Source organism: Chelonia mydas, chromosome 2, assembly GCF_015237465.2.
Source record: "Chelonia mydas isolate rCheMyd1 chromosome 2, rCheMyd1.pri.v2, whole genome shotgun sequence".
NCBI lineage: Eukaryota > Metazoa > Chordata > Testudines > Cheloniidae > Chelonia > Chelonia mydas.
The window spans coordinates 57,519,701-57,539,423 of NC_057850.1; the positions used below are offsets into that span (position 1 = coordinate 57,519,701).

At 40.2% G+C, this 19,723-nt stretch overlaps 1 protein-coding gene across 8 annotated transcripts in view; it reads left to right on the forward strand.

Annotated features, from left to right (window-relative positions):
• Window positions 1-7: 7 nt before the first annotated feature.
• Window positions 8-19,723, forward strand: part of NCOA2 (nuclear receptor coactivator 2) — a 249,769-nt gene continuing 230,053 nt past the window's right edge. For 6 of the 8 annotated variants that reach the window (XM_043539506.1, XM_037892454.2, XM_037892457.2 and 3 more), the window contains exons 1-2: window positions 8-164; window positions 16,383-16,462. The gene's annotated coding sequence lies outside the window, so the exon portion shown is untranslated. The remainder of the gene's footprint in view (window positions 165-16,382; window positions 16,463-19,723) is intronic. The other 2 variants (XM_043539502.1, XM_043539505.1) reach the window with 2 other exon arrangements.

The following is a 19,723-nucleotide window of genomic DNA, read 5'->3' on the forward strand; positions in this document are numbered from 1 at the left end:
TCTCCGGATAGCGGGGGGAGCTGTGGGAGGGTCTGTCTCCATTGAAATAAACAAGCAGCCAGTTATTAAAACGGGAACATGGCGGCCGCAGCCACAGCTTTATCTTGCAAAGCGAAGGTCAGCGCCTGCGGCAGCCCCGGCAGCCGGAGACATGACTGACCCCGGTAAACACTCCCGCATGCCGCCCCCTCGGCCGGGCTGGGGCTGCCCGCGGGGGGCTGCCCGCTGCTGCCTCCCAGCCGGGTTGTGTAAGCTCGGGGACCCGCCGTGGCTCGGGCAATGGTGGCGGGGGAGCCACAGAAAGGCAGCTGATGGCAGGGGGAGGGGGCGGCTGCTCCCCCTCCGCAGCGAAGGGAGAGGAGTTGGGGGGCTGCGAGTGTCGCAGCGGGGTTAGCTCCGCTTCCAGCCAGCGGGGTGCAGTGAGGATCGGTCAAGCAGGGGAGCGGTTTGCACCCTCAGTGGCAATGGGGGCGATTACTCCCCCTTTGCTGAGGATGCGGGGTGCAGTGGGGGCCTTGTGGGGAGGGGGCTTGTCCCCTTTCCTGGCTGAGCCGGAGCGGGCGGCGGCGGCTGTTTCCGGGGCGGCAGAGGGACACTAGGACGGGACTGTTCGCCCCCCGGGACGGTGGGCTGCCTTGGGGAATGCGGGGGACAAGGGACCGTTCCCCTCCGCCCGCTGGGGTCGGTGTGTATGTGAGCGGCAGGGAAACGGGGCTGGGGCGGCTGCGCGCCCCCCTCGCCCCCCAGTCCCAGCGCTCCGCGCCCGGCCACGGGCAACTTCACTTCTCTTTAACTTTCTGCGCGGGGGCGTGGGCGCGGGCGCGTGAAGCCGGGCAGCCCCTCCCCGCGGCCGGGCCCCTGCCCTGCGGCCGCCTACGCCCCGGGACTCCCGGCCGCCGCAGTGCTGTGTGCGGCGCCGCCCGCGGGGAGGGGCTCGCGGGGCCGGGGCTCGGCTGGTGTCGCTTGCGGGGCGGGGCGCTCGCCGGGGGTGGGGATGGAGGGGAGGAGGCGGTGACGGCGTCAGCGGCCGAGCGGTGGGGGGAGGGTGACACTAGAGCCGCCTCTTCCCACCGTTTCCCCGGGACCCCGGGTGCGCGCGCGGGGGGCTGGTGTCAGGTTACAAGCAACTACCCCTCTGGATTTGCTGCGTTGCTGGTACTGAGCATGCGCATATCAAGTAAGCATGCGCAGGAACAGCTGCTGAAGCCGCTGTCTCGACCCTGCCCCTACTGCGAGGGGCGGAGTCTATGCAGGGGGCCCAATGGAATGCAAGGGCCGGTCAGACAGCTGGAGGCAGGGGAGGGGCTGAGGGGCGAGAGCAGGGAGGTGGGGTAGGGGCTGGGGTTCAGGCGGTGGCAAAGGGGAAATCCCTGCGATGGGGAGGGGGCAGAGGGGTAACAGTTACCACATGTGCAGTGGCTGCAAAAGAAAGAGTTTCAGAGTAACAGCCCTGTTAGTCTGTATTCACAAAAAGAAAATGAGTACTTGTGGCACCTTAGAGACTAACCAATTTATTTGAGCATAAGCTTTTGTGAGCTACAGCTCACTTCATCGGATGCATACTGTGGAAACTGCAGAAGACATTATATACGCAGAGACCATGAAACAATACCTCCTCCAATCCCACTCTCCTGCTGGTAATAGCTTATCTAAAGTGATCATCAAGTTGGGCCATTTCCAGCACAAATCCAGGTTTTCTCACCCTCCGCCCCCCCCCTTCCCCCCACAAACTCACTCTCCTGCTGGGGGCTGCCCGCTGCTGAAAGAAAGAAAGAAAGAGTGTTGGGGAGGGGAGGCATTTTCCCCTTAGAGGAGGGGACGTCTTAGCTCCGGCTGCCCAGGGTTGTGGTCCTAAAGGCACATTGTGTCCAGTGCCCCCACAGGGCAGCACTTCCCTATATGATATGCTGTATTGAGCTGATAAAAGAGACTTGATTCAGTGAAATATTTTACATTGACCTGTCTCCACCCATTATATTTATATTATATAATTATAATTGTCACAGATGTTTTTAGTGTTTAAAGGAATCGTTTATCAGTTTATATGGCTGAATAAAGCCGCATATCAGTTCACAGACTTGTTTTATCTGCTGTTCTGATTGCCTGAATGCCATTGGCTTTTCCTTGCAAGCCACTATGAATAGAGTTTCACTCCTTGAAGTTTTTTACTTGTTAAAATGTTATTTTTATTTCTCTTTGTATTTCCTCATTTATGTTCTTTAACATTGTGCTATTTAATTGATGTTTTTAATAACTAATCATTTAAAGTATTAATAGTTGCTATTAGCTTCAGCAATCACATGTCAGTGTTTCTATTATAGCACTTCCTGTCTGTACTGTAACATTCCTTCTTAGTTCTAAATTTTTTGGGTTTTTTTAATACACAAGTTTATTCTTTGGATCATGTGACATCAGTGCTGACTGATTTCCTGTGTTGATGTCAAAACTTCTTCAGTTTCCTTTAATCTAACCATGGAGATTGCCTTTATCAACGTTGTTTAGCTTATCTGTCCAGCACTCTTGTCCTCTTTCATGAATCACCATTTTTGTGTAGAACTTGGTTCCCAGATAGTCGCTGCAGGCCAGATTTTAACAGATTGGAAGCAGCTAGATGCTTTTGAAAATCCCACTCGTTACCTAAATATTGGGCTGTTGATTAATCGCAGTTAAATCATGTGATTAACTCAAAAAATTGATCACGATTAATAGCAGTTTTAATCATGCTGTTAACTAATACAATACCAATTGAAATTTATTAAAAATTTTGGATGTTTTTCTACATTTTCATATATATTGATTTCAATTACAGAATACAAAGTGTATATTATTTTTGATTACTAATATTTGCACTGTAAAAATGATAAACAAAATAAATAGTATTTTTTAATTCACCTCATTACAGGTAATGTAGTGCAGTCCATTTGTCCTGAAAGTGCAACTTACAAATATAGATTTTTGTTATTGTTACATAGCGGCACTCTTAAAAACAAACAAAAAAAACCCCAATGTAAATCTTCAGAGACTACGGATCCACTCAGTCCTACTTCTTGTTCAGCCAATCACCAATACAAACAAGTTTGTTTACATTTACAGGAGATAATGCTGCCCTTTTCTTATTTACAATGTCACCAGAAAGTAAGAACAGGCATTTGCATGGCACTTGTATAGCCGGCATTGCAAGGTATTTACGTGCCAGATATTCTAAACATTTGGATGCCCCTTTGTGCTTCGGCCAGCATTCCAAAGGACATGCTTCCATGCTGATGACGCTTGTTAAAAAAAAAAAAAAAAAAGAATGTGTTAACTAAATTTGTGACAGAACTCCTTGGGAGAGAATTGTATGTACCCTGATCTGTTTTACCGGCATTCTTCCGAATATTTCATGTTATAGCAGTCTCAGATGATGACCCAGCACAAGTTGTTCATTTTAAGAACGCTTGCACTGCAGATTTGACAAAACGCAAAGAAGTACCAATGTGAGATTTCTAAAGATAGCTACAGCACTCGACGCAAGGTTTAAGAATCTGAAGTGCCTTCCAAAATCTGAGAGAGACCAGGTGTGCAGCATGCTTTCAGAAGTCTTAAAAGAGCAACGCTCCGATGCGAAAACTACAGAACCCAAACCACCCAAAAGGGAAAATCAGCCTTGTGCTGGTGGCATCTGACGCAGATAATGAAAATGAACATGCGTTGGTCTTCACTGCTTTGGGTTGTTATCGAGCAGAACCCATCATCAGCATGGACACGTGTCCCCTGGAATGGTGGTTGAAGCATGAAGGGACATATAAATCTTTAGTACATCTGGCACGTAAATATCTCGCGACACTGGCTACAACAGTGCCATGAGAACACCTGTTCTCACTTTCAGGTTACATTGTAAACAGAAGCGGGCAGCATTATCTCCTGCAAATGTAAACAAACTTGTTTGTCCGAGTGCTTGGCTGAAGATGAAGTAGGACTGAGTGGACTTGCAGCCTCTAAAATTTTACATTTTTATTTTTGAATGCAGTTTTTGTACATAATTCTACATTCGTAAGTTCAACTTTCATGATAAAGAGATTGCACTATAGTACTAGTGTTAGGTGAACTGAAAAATACTATTTTGTGTTTTTACAGTGCAAACACTTGTAATAAAAAATAAATATAAAGTGAACACTGTACACTTTGTATTCTGTGTTGTAATTGAAATCAATATATTTGAAAATGTAGAAAACATCCAAAAATATTGAAATAAATGGTATTCTAGTATTGTTTAACAGTGCAATTAATTGCAATTAATTTTTTTAATTGCTTGACAGCCCTACTAAATACCTTTTAAAAATCTGGCATTTGTTGCTTTTTGGAGAAACTAAAGTGCCTTGTCTCCACTATGTTTTTAGAGGGGGATAGCTGATGCATGGTAGTTAACGGATGGCAAAACCACACATTTTCTTAACGCTAAGTACACAGACGGTAGTGCTGACTCAAATGTTCAATTATCCATTATTATTCATAGCTTGAAAACTCAGCCACACAATCAGTATCAAACACTGCTCCTTTGCCATCAGATGTATTAGTGTCTGAATGTCTGGAAAATCAGTTAAAGCATTTTAAACTAAAGGAATTTAGAGGCTTCCCTCCCTCAATTTCCTTTATTACCTTTGGCCTGACAAAATTTCAGTAAATGGTTTAAGGTTCAATTTTTGGATGATCTTGCTCCTTCTTTTTGTCCTGCACTGGTCAGGACATCTTTCATGAGCACGAGATTGAAGACCCGGTAGTGTCATGCTAGATCCTGCCGTGCACACAGAGTATTGGCCTAGCTGTACGTTGATCCTCACTATGAGTAATGCATACAAAATCCCATTAGAATTAACCAATTGAGCCATATATTTGGTGCTATAACTGTAAAGATTCTTCTTTGATCTCAGCCTCTGCCTGCTTGCTAACCACACATGTTATAAACCTTATCTTGTACTACTCATGTGCTCCCAGGAAAATTTAACTTATAAACACAGCATTTGTTGTGTTTACATCTTTTTTGCATTATGATGGTAGTATTAATCAGTCCATTATTGTGATACCCACAAAGGTGTGCCAGAATATGATAAGCTGTGGCAGAAGTGTTTTCAGGTCACTTGGAACATTGTGGTGATGTGTCTCAGCACACTTGCATTGTGCAGGGCTGATCACCTGACCCAGAAACATCCATAAATAGGGAGTGGTGGTTACTAGACATGCTCTGTATTTGTGAAGCTGTATAGGATGTTTTCATTGTAGGAAAGCTGCTTGGCAGGTCACTCCCTGTTTACTCACCTTATAGCTGAGGTAATCAGATCTCAAGAGGGGGAAATGTTATAAATATATCTGCTGATGACAGCCCTGTGACATCAGTGACTGATCAATGCAAGAGAATGCACATGCACACTGTGAGGGATGGTTTTGCTGACAACACGGGGAAGTATTTTGAAAAGGAGGAGGATGCTGACATTCTTATGAACATCTGAAGAAGCTGGACATGTGTGTTTGTATATTATGGCCAATTATAGAATCACAGAATGATAGAAATGTAAGGCTGGAAAAGGCCTTGAGAAATCATCAAATCCAGCCGCTTGTGCTGTGGCAGTAGGAAGTAAACCTAGAGCATCCCTGACGGATAGTTTTCCAACCTGTTAAAAACCTCCAATGATGGAGATGCCACAATATCCCTTGGAAGCCTATTCCAGTTTTTAACTACCCTTATCATTAGTTTTTTCCTAATATCTAACCTAAATCTCCCTTGCTGCAGATTAAGCTCATTATTTTTTGGTTGATCTTCAGCGGACATGGAGGAGAATTGCTCGCAGTCTTCTTTATAAAAACCCTTAACATTTTTGAAAACTGTCTTTTCTCAAGACTAAACATACCCAGTTTTTAACCTTTCCTCATAGATCAGGTTTTTTAAAATCTTTTATCATTTTTGTTGCTCTTCTTTGGACTCTGTCCAATTTGTCCACAAGTGTCTAAAGTGTGGTGTCCAGAATTAGACAAGTACTCCAGATGAGGCCTCACCAGTGCAGAGTAGAGCTGGACAATTACTTCCCGTGCCTTACCTATAACACTCCTGTTAATATGCCTGAGAATATGAGTCTTTTTGACAGCTGCATCATATTGTTGAACTTTCATTCAGTCCGTGATCCACCAAGATGCATTTCAGCAGTACTCCCACCTAGCCAGTTATTCCCCATTTTATAGTTGTGTGTTTGATTTTTCCTTCCTAAGTGTAGTACTTTGCACTTGTCTTTATCGAATTTCATCTTGTTGATTTCAGACTAATTCTCCAGTTTGTCAAGGTCATTTGAATTCCAATCCTGTTCTCCAAAGTGGTTTAGGCACTTAACTAGGGATTTGTGAATTGCAATGGTGTTCATGTGATTTTCGTGGTGCCTAAAAACTAGGTGTTGTGTTACTGAGTGTTCAATTCTTAATTCCATTTGTGAATCTAGCACTTAGGCCTTTTCCTCAATGCTAAAAAAGGTGATTTTGTTTAACAAGGGGTAACTAAGGTCTGGATATGGGGGTATTCTGAGGGAAAAGCTCAGTAAGGAGAAAGCACTCAATTTTAGCAGTGAGAAAAAGGCCTGAGAAAATGTCTTTGGAAGACAATCAGAGAGCAATATACTCATATGTTTGTGCCAAAGCAGCAAAGTGCAAATTTTGTTTTGAAAACTTGATCAATATGTGTAACAGTGATGGTAGGGGAGAGTCTGTATAAGGAAGAATGGTAAATTTTCTGCCTTGTAACTTTTGTTAAAAAGGTATTCATAAGTATTTCGAATACTTTTTTACAATGCTTTACGCTAGTTTCAGTGTTTTGTATACATTAAATTTTTCATTACTGTAGGCCATGCAGTTTCTAATCTATAATGGAAAAAGTTTAATAAAGAAAAAGCTGTACTTTTCTTTAGGGTTTTACATTCAGTAGCCCTGCAATTTAACTCTGTAAAATCCCTTGCAAATGACAAAAATACCTTTATTTATGTCCAAATTTAAAATAGAAATTTTAAAATGGTAGTAAATTGTGACTGAGTTGCCCTGAAACATCACAGTTTGCTACCCCGGAACAGAGAATGACGAAAGGCAGAGGCAGCAAATTGTGGCAGGGCAACAAAAAGAACACCTAATTTAGTAATTGCTACAGGTAACAAATTGTGATGGTAGCCGTTGGTAGCATTACACCCTGTGTTGTGTTCCACTGTCCCTGTCTCTGTCCCCTGTGTGTGGGGGGGAGGGGGAGGAGTTATCTCCCCCACGTTCATTCAGCCACCTGAGCCCCAATGTATGCTAAGGATCTGGTAGGGGGTTCGTATCTAGTTCCTCCCCCGCTGCATGGAGGACCCAGGTGTATGTGTTTTAAACTGTACTCCATCCATTCCCTAGGGGATCCTGCGAGCTAATGTAGAGCCCCCTTGTACCTCTGCTTTCCAGAGATTCCTGTGTGAGGCGTAATTGGAGCCTGGTCTCTGTGCCCAACTACTCATGGGCCTGAATATTTCTCCCTAGCATAGAAACCACATGCTCCTCTTTACAGAGAAGGGTAGGTGTATTTATAAGTTCAGCTCTCTCTTACTATAGGCAAGAAGCCTGCTTAAGGTTATTGGAGTCTTAGAAATTGTTTGTTTAAAAATCAACAAGATTGCTAGCAACCACCAAGTATTAATGACATCAGACACTCAGCACATGTTAATATATTTACCTTTATCCAAAGTATGTATACAGATAAACACCCCTTTATGTACATGCAATTCCACTATTAAAAAGTTCTGCTTGCTGAACTTTTATTCACCCATCCAAAAAAAAAAAGGTATCGTTGTCTTTTAGATTTTTTGTCTTTTCTTTCTGGTAAGGGGCAGGCAAGTAGATTTTTATTCTGGGCTGGCAAAATGTCATGACATTCTGAAGTTTGGCTCTAGCTACACAAATATGTCGAGAACTATAGCAATACAGTATTGCCCAAGTAGAGAAACAGTCAGAGATTTTCCTCATCTGAGGGTAGTCTGCCCAAATGAAGGAACTGTTTTTACCTGAAAGCAGTTTTGTTTTTGGTTTTTTGTTACTACTGTCTCTGGAGACTGTCATCATTTGTTTTATCTTTGGATTTTTATCTGCTCAACTCCTTATATAAAATCAACTCTAGCAGCTGATTTCCTGGTTGTCTCCCACTTGATGGCAGAGGTGGGAAACATATTGAGAGGCAATCCCAACAGTTTTGAAGGATTGCTGGCCTGCTATATTGGCCAACTTTTTTTGAAGTGTCCATGTTTGATATCATTGATGTCAGAGCTGGCACTACGCATAAGCAGACTAAGCAATTGCTTAGGGCCCCAAGCAGCTCCACGGGGCCCCTATTGGTTTTTTTTTGGTTTTTTTTTTAGTATGTGTTGTGCGGGGGTAAGGGGAAATATTACTGCTTAGGGGCCTCTGTGGGCTAGCACCAGCTCTGGATAATGTCAGATTGAGCTAGGGTTGCCAATTCTGATTGGACATATTCCTGGAGGTTTCATCACATGACATAATATTTAATTGAATATTTATCTTTAATTCCTGGAGATTCCAGGACAATCATGGAGGGTTGGCAACCCTAGATCGAGCCTATTATCCTCAAGGATGTTCTGTTGTCTACTTATGTGCACACAGCTGCGTAGATATTCATGACCAATGTGAATGGCAAGCAGTCGGTCACTTGACCAAAATTAGATTGTGCGATTGCCCTACTTCAACAGCTTTTGGCTGATGGACTACAGTGAAGGAGTCACACATGGGGAGTGCATATGTATATAATACAATGTGCTGACACCCTTCCCCACTCCCATTCCTGGGGAGTGGATCATAGGGGTTAATTCCACATTATACCTACGTTAGTGGGTGAGCAGAGAGAAGAGGAAACTTGGCCAAAGATACTGTGGCAAATTACTGTTTATGAAGAGTGCCATGGTATCTTTAATGTCCATGCAACCAATCTTGGTGATGTAAGGTCTCATTCACAAGCCTTTATAAAAGGAGTCAAACCACAGAAATGTTTAGAACAGAACTTTTTTTTTTTAACAAAATAAGTATCTTCTCTCCAATCTCATAAATGTTTAAATGAGTGAGTTATTTATTAATGTGGGGTGAAACATGGCCTAATCATCTTGTGGATTATACTATTTATTATTGTGGTTGCTTGTTCACTTCAAGTAAAAACCTTGAGGAACCCTTAACTTCCTATTTTCTGAAGCTTTAGGTTAGACTTTGCTTTTATTTTACAAAGAAAGGAATCTGTATAGTCCTAATGTTGCATGACTGCCTTTGCACTCCGTGAAGGCCCTTTTGTAAAAAGGCAGTTTGTAAATCCCTTTGGGTTCGTTAGTATACTGTGCTGCCGTCTTCGGTGCCTGAAACTCAGGTACTTGAGGAAGGAGTGGTTGGTATTTTTTTTTATAAGCATGATGCTGTTGGATAAGATAATGTAGTTGGAAGCTGAAGCTGTTAAACACAGAGCCATGATATATAAGGAGAAAATGGTCAAAGATCATTTGCACACAGAAAAGTGTGGTCACTAGGATTTGTCCAGATCTAATGTAGCATATTAATTACCCTAATGCTATAGACTCAAAAGGGAGTTATTAAAGAATAGTGTTTATGTTTTTATCACTATTTGTGATGCAGAGTGTACTTTATAAAACAGGCTGTGAAGTTCTATGGACAAAGGTAGATTTAAACTGTGTAAAGTCTTGATATTCACAACTTTTCCCCTAACTTTAAAATAAAAGGGAAGAGGCTCTGCTCCATCTGCAGCGAGCACAAGTTACTCTGCAGGAATAACAGTCATTTAGAAAGACAGCTGCTACTACAATGCCCACTGTCTTCTGCTCTTTTCCTTTGTTGATGATGTCACTGGTATATTGACAGAAGCTGTGGTACTGCGCTAAACTGGAGCTCATGCAAGAATCCTAGACGAGAATCCCTGAGACTACAGGGGTTGCTCAAATGTGAGGTTTGAGGAAACTCTGTTCATTCCTTTTTTTTTTTTTTTTTTTTTTTTAAATCAGTGTTTGCTAAATCGAAATAAAAAACAAATTCTCTTTGTTCTCTGAGGAAAAGATTGTGCATTGAATAATGAAAGGGGTGGTTGGATCAAACTCGTGTTTGTCATGTTCTTTTTATACTTAATGCTTTTACTGTCATTGGCTTCTCAAACAATAAAATAAAAATACAATCCAGTCTCAATGTAGTATTTGCAAAATTGCATTTCTCTCTTCACTACGCTATTTTCAATACTCCTGATCAGACATGCCAAACCCACGAAAAAAATGCAGATATTGGGCTTGTTTTTGGCTTAACTGGCTTGTGAGTTGCTTGTTGGGTAGTTTTTGGCTTGTTTCTTATTTGGCTTGTTGCTTCTTTTTTTTGATCGGCTCCTGGCAAGCAGGGGCGGGGGCAAGCAGGGGCAAAAAGGGGGAGAGAGTCAGGGGTACACCGTCGGCCTACCACAGTCCCAGACTGCAGGCCAGAGGGATCTAGTTACATAGAGTGTTGGGGTTCTTAGGGATTGGCTTGTTTTGGCCTTGTTTTGAAATGGGATTAGCTTGATTTTTGGCTTATTGTGAAAGTCGGGGTGCTTATTTACCATGTGAAAGTTGGCAGCTGTGCTCCTGATGGCAGATAGTAAGTCCCTTAATGCATGGCTAGAGGGTGGAGAGAGGGAGAAAACTCTTGAGCATATGGAGACGTCCAGAAGAAGATGTGCATCGTCAGCTGTGATTCCACTGTGTGCTTGCAGACACGATCTGAGTTTTCTCATCTTGGGAATTTCAGTCTTACAGAAGAATTCTTTGACTTTTAGATGTCAAGATAACGAAGTTTAGGGTAGCAAATAGCTTGCAGATTTAACAGTGGATAATACAATTATCAGAACACTTGCTATGCATTAAAACAGTATTTTTAGCAGATGTAAATAATATCTTAGCAAAGTGGTAAAATGGAGTACAGTTTGGATAAAAGATAATTCATATTTGTTTCATCAGTAGCTGTATTTTATTAGCTGTCTACTTGTTTCACTACAGTTAATGGTTTGTCAGCACTATTTCCATTACACAAACACCACCCTATATTTAATGATTCAGTAGCTTAGCTGTTTACAGTCACATGAGGCAGAAATATGACATGTAAAATGACATCCTATATAGTTTGATAAATTTGGGGTGCAGGATTAAAAAAAATGCAGGTTTTTAGATGTTGTGTCCATTTTCAGGCAGTCTTGGGCAGTTTTTGCAAGGTCAAAAATAATTAATTGGAGAAACTTAATCCTTTATGGACCAAGGGCTGGATCCCTGCAAATACTTATTATGCAATGTTACTCCCACGAGTATTCTCACTGAAGTCATTTTGTTGGTGGTTATATTATTATTATTTATTATGAGATAGTAGAGAGTTTGAAAAATAGCTATTGAATATGCACTGATTCTAGCTTGTATAATTTTTGTTCACGGCTATGACTTTTTTTTCAGTTTATTTTTTAATATACTATAGGCCATTAGAATTAGGACTTACTCTAATAAATAAGAGATTTTTTTAAGTCATTTTGGCACAAATTCCTTTGATAAATTCATTATTGTTTTTTTAAAGCTTAAAATAAATTGTTTAAAGCCACATAATATACTAACATTACGTGAGTATTTTCCTTTAGAAATAAAATGATACAACTGCATGACAGTCTTGAATTTCCTTAAATGACTTCTGTAACAAAATCTTTTATTAGTATAATCACTAGCTGATCTTACTTGTGCTTTGTTCTCATTTTGGCAATTATGAGTGACAGAAAATGTTACTATTTCTTAAGTGCACTCAGACAATTTTTATTCTGAAAAGGCTTTTTATGTGTATTTTTAGGTTAAAATATAACCTCTGCAATGCCTAATTATATTTTTTGTATATTAAACTTGTTCTCTGGAATAGATAATTTATATTGTGCTAAAATAATACTCCAAAATATTAAATCTATATTTATATATAAATGTAAGGGAAAGAGTTTAAAGATCATAAATCAAGGGGGAAAATCAGTATTAAAGATGCTGACTTATTCATAAGTCCTACATAGTACAGTTGACATGATCCTCTATTAGGGAACTTTAGAACATAGTGTGAATTTACATATCTTATGAGCAGCAATTTATTTATTTAGCATTTGCATATTCATTGAGCCAAGCAATAGCAGTAAGACTTGGAATGCAGGCCTGATGGTATGGAAATCACGGGATTGCACATTCTTACAATATCTAGATGCATGTGGCTGGACAAAGAACAGTGTGAACCCTGAAGAAAAAAAAATAATAATGTGCACCAAACTGAAAATGTAAAGGTGCTAGCACACAGAGCCTTTTCACCTTTAAGTTGCTGGATAGAATACATCCCTATGTGTTGGGGACTGAAATTTGTTATTTTGATTATTCTTTATTGAGTGTAAAACGTTGTTGCTCTTGGTGGGATTTCAAGTGGGAATATCACAGTTGGCATTCTTAGTGACTGGTTCAATGCGGAAGTCCAGGATTGAAGAATGTTTATGGAGACTGGAATAATTTCTTGCCTGTTAGGAATTAAGGCATATGTTATGGTAGCTCGCACATCTGAACATGCTGTATTTCTGCTGTGTGTGAATATGGGACTTAGTATTTTAGTGCGGTCAATATGGCATTTCTAATGTGCACTCTATATTAATTTTTAAACACTCCCACAAAAAGCAGTTTAGTGTGTCAGTTACCTATAGCCTACTAATGATATTGGAGGTACTTGCTTTTAAATCAAATGTTCTCAGAGAGAATCTTGGTCTGCGGATAAGTTTAATAACGTATTTTTCCACTAACTTTTTGTCATGGATGTTCTCACCAGCTAACTGATTCATCATTATGATAACAGCATGATGAGGTAAAAGTAGGCCTGTGAAGAGCAAAACTCTTTTAAAAAACGTTTCAAGAGGATGTGTTCTTAGTTCTCACAGAAGTGAGAGACTGACAATACTGCCTAGTTTATGGGGAGACATGTGCAAGCTTGTCTACGCAACTCTCCCAATATACTTCATTTTTGCCCTGTAGCACCTCTATTATTCCTGTCTTTGGGCCTCTCAACAGAAATTTCAAGACATGCTGACTGAGTGCTTGTGTTATACAGACATGTCCACAAATATATGCATGTAGACCATCAAAATCATTTTACTTGTTACACTTGATGCACAAAATGGAACTTGCGTCTTTAGAGATGAAAGGCCAACTCATCTGTTGTTTTCATATCAGAGTCTCCAGCACAAATTCTCTGATAAGGAAAAGGTTATGAGAATGCTATAGGTCAATAGACTTTTTTTTAATTTATTTCAAGACTTTCTGAAAGTGTTTTCCAGTATGAAATTTAACTCTAATCTTTTTTCTTGTAACTATAAAAGACAGGACTATAACATTTAAATTTTTTACAGCCAAAAAGTTAAGATTTTTTTTTTTTGAGGGCTGACCTATTGATTCTTTAATTACTGTAAAGATACTGTAGCTCTAATTACATAGTTTTGTTTTAATTTTTTTGTTTTACATATGTATACTGAAGTGAGCTGTAGCTCACGAAAGCTTATGCTCAAATTGGTTAGTCTCTAAGGTGCCACAAGTACTCCTTTTCTTTTTGCGAATACAGACTAATACAGCTGCTACTCTGAAACCTAGTACTGTCCCTGGACCTGCCTCATTAGGGACTGACTAAACTTTGCTATCTGCCTCTGGATTTTAGGTGTCTGATAATATTTTTCAAATGTCTAAAGATTAAAGTCATTTTATCTTTGCACCAATCTTCTGAACCATCTCTTCCCCTAGTTGTATTAGTTGTCACTATAAAACAGGATTACAGATAATTAAATTAAATCAAGCAGGAATGAAGACAAACTTAAAGTATCACATATTTGTGTTCTCTAGTACCAACATGCTTTTTAAATGCTGTAGTGGAAATGTATATATCCAAAACACCTACCAAATTAATTGCAGTGCATGTAAACGTATTGTCCAGATTGTCCTCTATTCCTTGGTGATAGCGTCTAAGAATAGCCAATTACTGAGTGATGTGCCACTTGTGAGTGTAAGAAGTTTTAACAGAATTTATTTTTAAAAGGTATATAAGCGAATAGGGCCATGATCAAGAATGTAATTCTTCCTACGCTCTAAATACCATTTTCCTCAAAGCACTTTTTTTGTTGTTGTTGATTGCTTTGGGGTGGGGGAGAAGAAGACTTACATAAGTCTTAGAATATAGGTGAGCAGCTTTAATTCATACCTCCGTTTTTCTTGTCAGTCAGAATGAGAAGTAAGGATAGTATTGGTGTAAATGCTTCTTTGGTAGTTTGTTTGGTGGGTACAAATGTCATCTGGACCCTCAGACAGAATCTGTTTATAAAGGTTAAGTGGATGGTAGAGTGAAGTTAATAAACGGTTACCTTTTGTAACTGTTCTTCGAGATATGTTGCTCATGTCCATTCCATTGTAGGTGTGTGTGTGCTCACCACATGCACCAATGCCAGAAGGAGGTTCGGGTGCAGGAGTCAACCGTGATCCTGCGAGAGTAGGTCCGGGTGGCTGGGAAGTGGCCATGGGCTGCAATGGCAGGTCATGAGCATGTTGAACCAATGCTGAAGAGGCCATGCTGGGGCAGTCATAATGACCCGTGCCATGTCCATCTTGATTTTTTCGAGAGGACTTTGATGATGAGCAGAATTGGTGGGTAGGCGTACATCAGGAGTCCTGACCAAGACTGGAGAAAGGTATCGGATAGCAAGCCTCTGCTGAAGCCTTGGAGGGAACAAAACTGATTAAGCTTTAGTAGTGAATTTATTTTATATAGTTGTTAGACACAGTAGAGATTGGAAAGCTCTCCAAAGCAAGGAGACGTTCCAGCACAGTCACTGGCGGTAAGAAGGAACTGAGGGAGGGAGGGGGAAGCTGGCGGCGCCCCTTATACTGGCACATACGTGCACCACTCTAGAGGTTCATTAGTAATCTCCCTGGACTCCAGGGAGATTACTGATGAACCCAGGACGCTGAGTAACACATACCGCCTTCTCAGCTGCCCCGGAACCTGCATGGGCAATAGCAAAAGCTCAGGTTCTTCTTCCAGAAGAGAGAAGAAGAGAAGAGCTTTTGAATTTTCGCGGGGCGGCTTGGGGTCTGTGGAGGGGAGGTGCGGTTACGGGGGCTTCAGCCAGCCTGGGGCTTCTCTGAGCAGGTTGTGGCGGAGGGCCCAGGGCTCTGTCCGCGGGGGGTGGGGGAAGGGGCGGGAGAGGCAGGGGGTCCCAGGGCTTAGGCCGTGGAGGGGAGAGGGGGTCTCAGGGCTTGGGCTGTGGGGGGCACGGCAGGGGGCCTCGGGGCTCCAGCCATGGAAGGGGCAAGGGGGTCTTGGGGATCTGGCTGCAGGGGGTGTGAGAGTAGAAGGGGCAGAGCCAGGGTTTAGCCTTCCCAAAGTGGGGTTCCGTCCGCCACCCATGGACATGAGCAAGCACTCCAGAAGAATATTGCACCTCCTCTTCTCTGAAAGAGTGGGCACTGCTTTGGTACAAAAATGGTTGTCTTCTGTTCTCCTGGAATCTAAAGGTTACTCCAAATGCATATTTTTTCATTTGTTGGCTAACTCTAATGCTTCTGTCACTCAGGCCAGAAATGTTTGCTTTAAAGTGGAATTTGAAGAGTGGAGAATAACTGAATTTAATGAATGTGCATATAATTTTCATGAAGTTTGTTTTTAATATGGACTCAAAGGCTTTTTTATAATAGTTCCTATTTTTAGAGATTTAGACACTAATTTTGTTTAAAAAGCAAATCAGACCAACAAATAAAGGAAGCAGTAGCTGTCATGGAGATTTTCTACACTGATTTGGTAAACTCTGCTTCAGTTCTGATTTTTAAGAAAGGATTCGAGTTCTGATATATGTGAGGAACGGCTAGCTGAGAATCTTGGTTATCCTGGACTTATTTTCACAGAAAATAAAGTACACAGAGTTCAAATTAATTTTAACCTATTGGTTGCTATCACCATAGGTTTGCATGCAGTCAGCAGTAATTCCTGTAAAGGGAATGGTGTGTATATGGAGTAATTCATGCAGTTACTTATGCTCAAATAAATTGGTTAGTCTCTAAGGTGCCAAAAGTACTCCTTTTCTTTTTGCGAATACAGGCTAACACGGCTGCTACTCTGAAACCATAATTATACAGTGATCTCTGAACCAGATATCACACTGCAAAGTTTATAGTGCTCACTTTCTCAGTTAATGATCAGTACATTATGTTAAACATACTGCAATATTAATGTAATTTCAGTTTCTCTATTCAAACAGGCTAACATTTCTCTTTTACTTCTGTTTATAGCACACTTGAGATGTATCTGAGTACTGAAGCTCACACACACACGACCTACAGAACTGATTTGACTGCCTCACTGAGTCTTGGTGAGTTATCTATAAACTATATACATTTAAACACTGTTGCTACAGTTTATAGCTCTTTCAGCAGAGAATTTGATGATCAAGTAAGGAGTTTTGATCTGAATATTTAGGGCACAGACATAAAAACCTGTCTTAGATAACATACAAACTAATTAATACAATGCGAGTAAGAAAAGAAATTTTCAAAGGCTCATTGTGAAAATATTTTTGGCTGGACTACTCATGTAAAGACTACTCACAAGAGTGTAGGATCCAGGGTGACGTCCTGTGTTGGGAAAGAAAGTAAACAAATATATACTGAAGCTACTCAAGAAGTAGTATATTTTAAGATTAAACCAAATAAATGCTTTTATCATCTAGCTAATGGACTTTTTACTTTCTAGATGTGGCCTTTCTTATAGTAAAGGTTGTGTTGTAGTAATAGAACTCTTTCCTTCTACCAGCACTAATAAACTACGTACATTGTGGCTGAAACCAATATAATGATAACCCCAAATAACTAATTGCTCAGGAATGATATACCTGTCTGAATCCATTCTCGAGAAGGGATAATACCTCTGAGAGTGAGTAAAAAGAGACCTCCTGTAGCTTGTTTTAAACTGATGATGATAATTTTGTAGTTTAACAAAACTTAGCAGCAGAAGATAAATAAATAGGCTTGTTTAACGTAATAGTGGCACTCCATAATAATTTCGAAGGTTCTGTATAAAATCTAGAGATTTTTTCTTTTTGTGTGAGACCCCTTTCAGGGTTCTCAAGAAAATATGTTCCCTTTAATGTGTTGTAGAATGACTTACTAAAGACTAATTATAAATGTGCATTTTTGAGACTTGCACATATTAAGTATGCAGGTAGGTAGTTATGCTAAGTAACAGGGTTCTTAATGTGTTTAGCAGTTTGCAAAACGTTGAAAAATTACGGGCTAAAATATGTATATCTGTGTCGGGTATCTTTTCATCTTTTACAGTTATATTAAGCAAATTTTGGAGAGCAAAAAGAATTTTCCTTAAAAAAAATAAAAACAAAAAACCCCACTTTTTCTTTATTGTCAATAAATGAAAAGACTAAAATATACAAAGACTAAATGGCATTGTCTGCTACCTCTTTTTTGCTTTTTTTTTTTTTTTTACTGTTTATTGTGTCTTATCAAAAATCATTCTTAATTCAGACTCATTCAATGAAATAATCTGATATTCAATTTAATTGTATAAACATACATGAACCTGTCTTTCTTAATTTAAACTATTGTATCACAAATTGCACACAAAATGCAGAACTTAAACTGTGATATTCTAGGAGGCTCATTATTAATTTGATGTGCATAATTATAATATGCAGATCACAGTCTCGCTATAGACAGGAAAGAGAAGATTCTGTAATACATCTATTTTCCTAAACATTTTGAGTAGTGCTTTCCCTCATTTCAAAAATCAAAACAATTAGTAAGTGAAAACCTTAAAGTATGTGTGGTATTTTGCAGTTAATAAAAAGCTTTATGGTAGCATAATTTATATACCTGGTATTGCAACCATTTATGAGCACCTTACTTCTAGAGGGATATACAAATTCTGGAGAAGATGTATAATAAATTGGAATAAAATAAAGTCTACTAATTGATCAAAGAAGTTTGATGTGCTTTAGAAGTTTGAAGAGGCGTATATGAGGATCTGCACATATGTACAGAGATTTGGGTAAAAAAAAATATTTCAAACTAGGCAGTAGAAGAACACATGACCATTCTTTGACTTTAAAAATAGGTGAGAAGTTTTGTTTTTCTCCAAATATGATCAGAATTCTGTTTTTGGTAGTAGAAAAATCTGGTTTACTAGTATTCAAGGAAAAATAAACAATTACTTGTACACCAGTGGTATATCAAGGTTGAATTAGATGTTTAGCTATAGTGATTTTCACGCAAACAGGGTTAATATGATTGCCTAATCTGGGGTCAGGAAAGAAATTTTCTGCAGGGCATATTGTCAGTGACCACGGGGTCTTTCACCTTTATTTGAAACTCTGAGCAGTGATCTTCTGTTAAGATTAGACGGTGCATCCCATAGATCAATTTCCAGCCATTGGGAGTGGGCATTGACCTTTCTGTTTTTTTGTGATGTGGAAATGATTGTGATACCATAAGTTTAACACTTTGACATCCTTGTAAAATCAAAGAAGATTGATTATTGAAGCATTAAAGTTATTTTTTAAAAAACTGTGAATAGCAAAAATATAAATTAAGTTAATGGGTTAGGGTTGTTTAAAAATAAATTATAGGTTTAAATAATATACAAGTCTGTCTCTGGTTCTGAGTATACAGTCTTCACACATGTAAAACTCACTTTAAATTCAGTGGATGTGTTGCATGGGAGCAGATGCTGTGCAACTGAGCTGCTTATTGTGTTGGAGGAATATGAAATATTATATGTGATAGGACTGTTTAAAAGATAAACACCTGTGTTTGAGAACCTCTTTTCTTAAGTAACTACATTAAGATAGTTAGTTACTTTTAACTTTAAAATGAATTAAATGAAAAATATTTTGGAAATAAGGGGATAACTGGAAACTAACTTAACCAATATTTAATAAGTGAATAAAATTATGACTGAATAATGGACCTTGAATAAAGTTTTTTTTATTATATTGCTTATTTTGCTCACAACCTTTTAATATTGACAAAAGCGCAGTATATACACATTTGCAGAAGAAAGAGCCATCATCAGAGGAAAGTGTGTGTGTATATATCACACACACACACACACACACACACACACGTTCCTGCTCTACCTTGGTGGGTCTTGAGCTTATTGGAGGATTTGCTCGCCTTGGAGCTTCACGGCAGCCCTCAGCTTGGCCGTTTTTCTGAACCCACAGTCCAGGTCGACGACTCCTGTGTCTGACCGGGAGGATTTGTGGGGAACCTGGGCCTGCCCTCTACTCCGGGTTCCAGCCCACGGCCCTGTGGAATGCAGCTGTCTAGAGTGCCTCCTGGAACATCTGTGCGACAGCTACAACTCCCTGGGCTACTTCCCCATGGCCTCCTCCCAACACCTTCTTTATCCTCACCATAGGACCTTCCTTCTGGAGTCTGATAATGCTGGTACACCTCAGTCCTCCAACAGTCCGTGTTCTCACTCTCAGCTCCTAGTGCCTCTTGCTCCCAGCTCCTCACACGCACACCACAAACTGAAGTGAGCTCTTTTTTAAAACCCAGGTGCCCTGATTAGCCTGCCTTAAATGATTCTAGCAGCTTCTTAATTGGCTGCAGGTGTT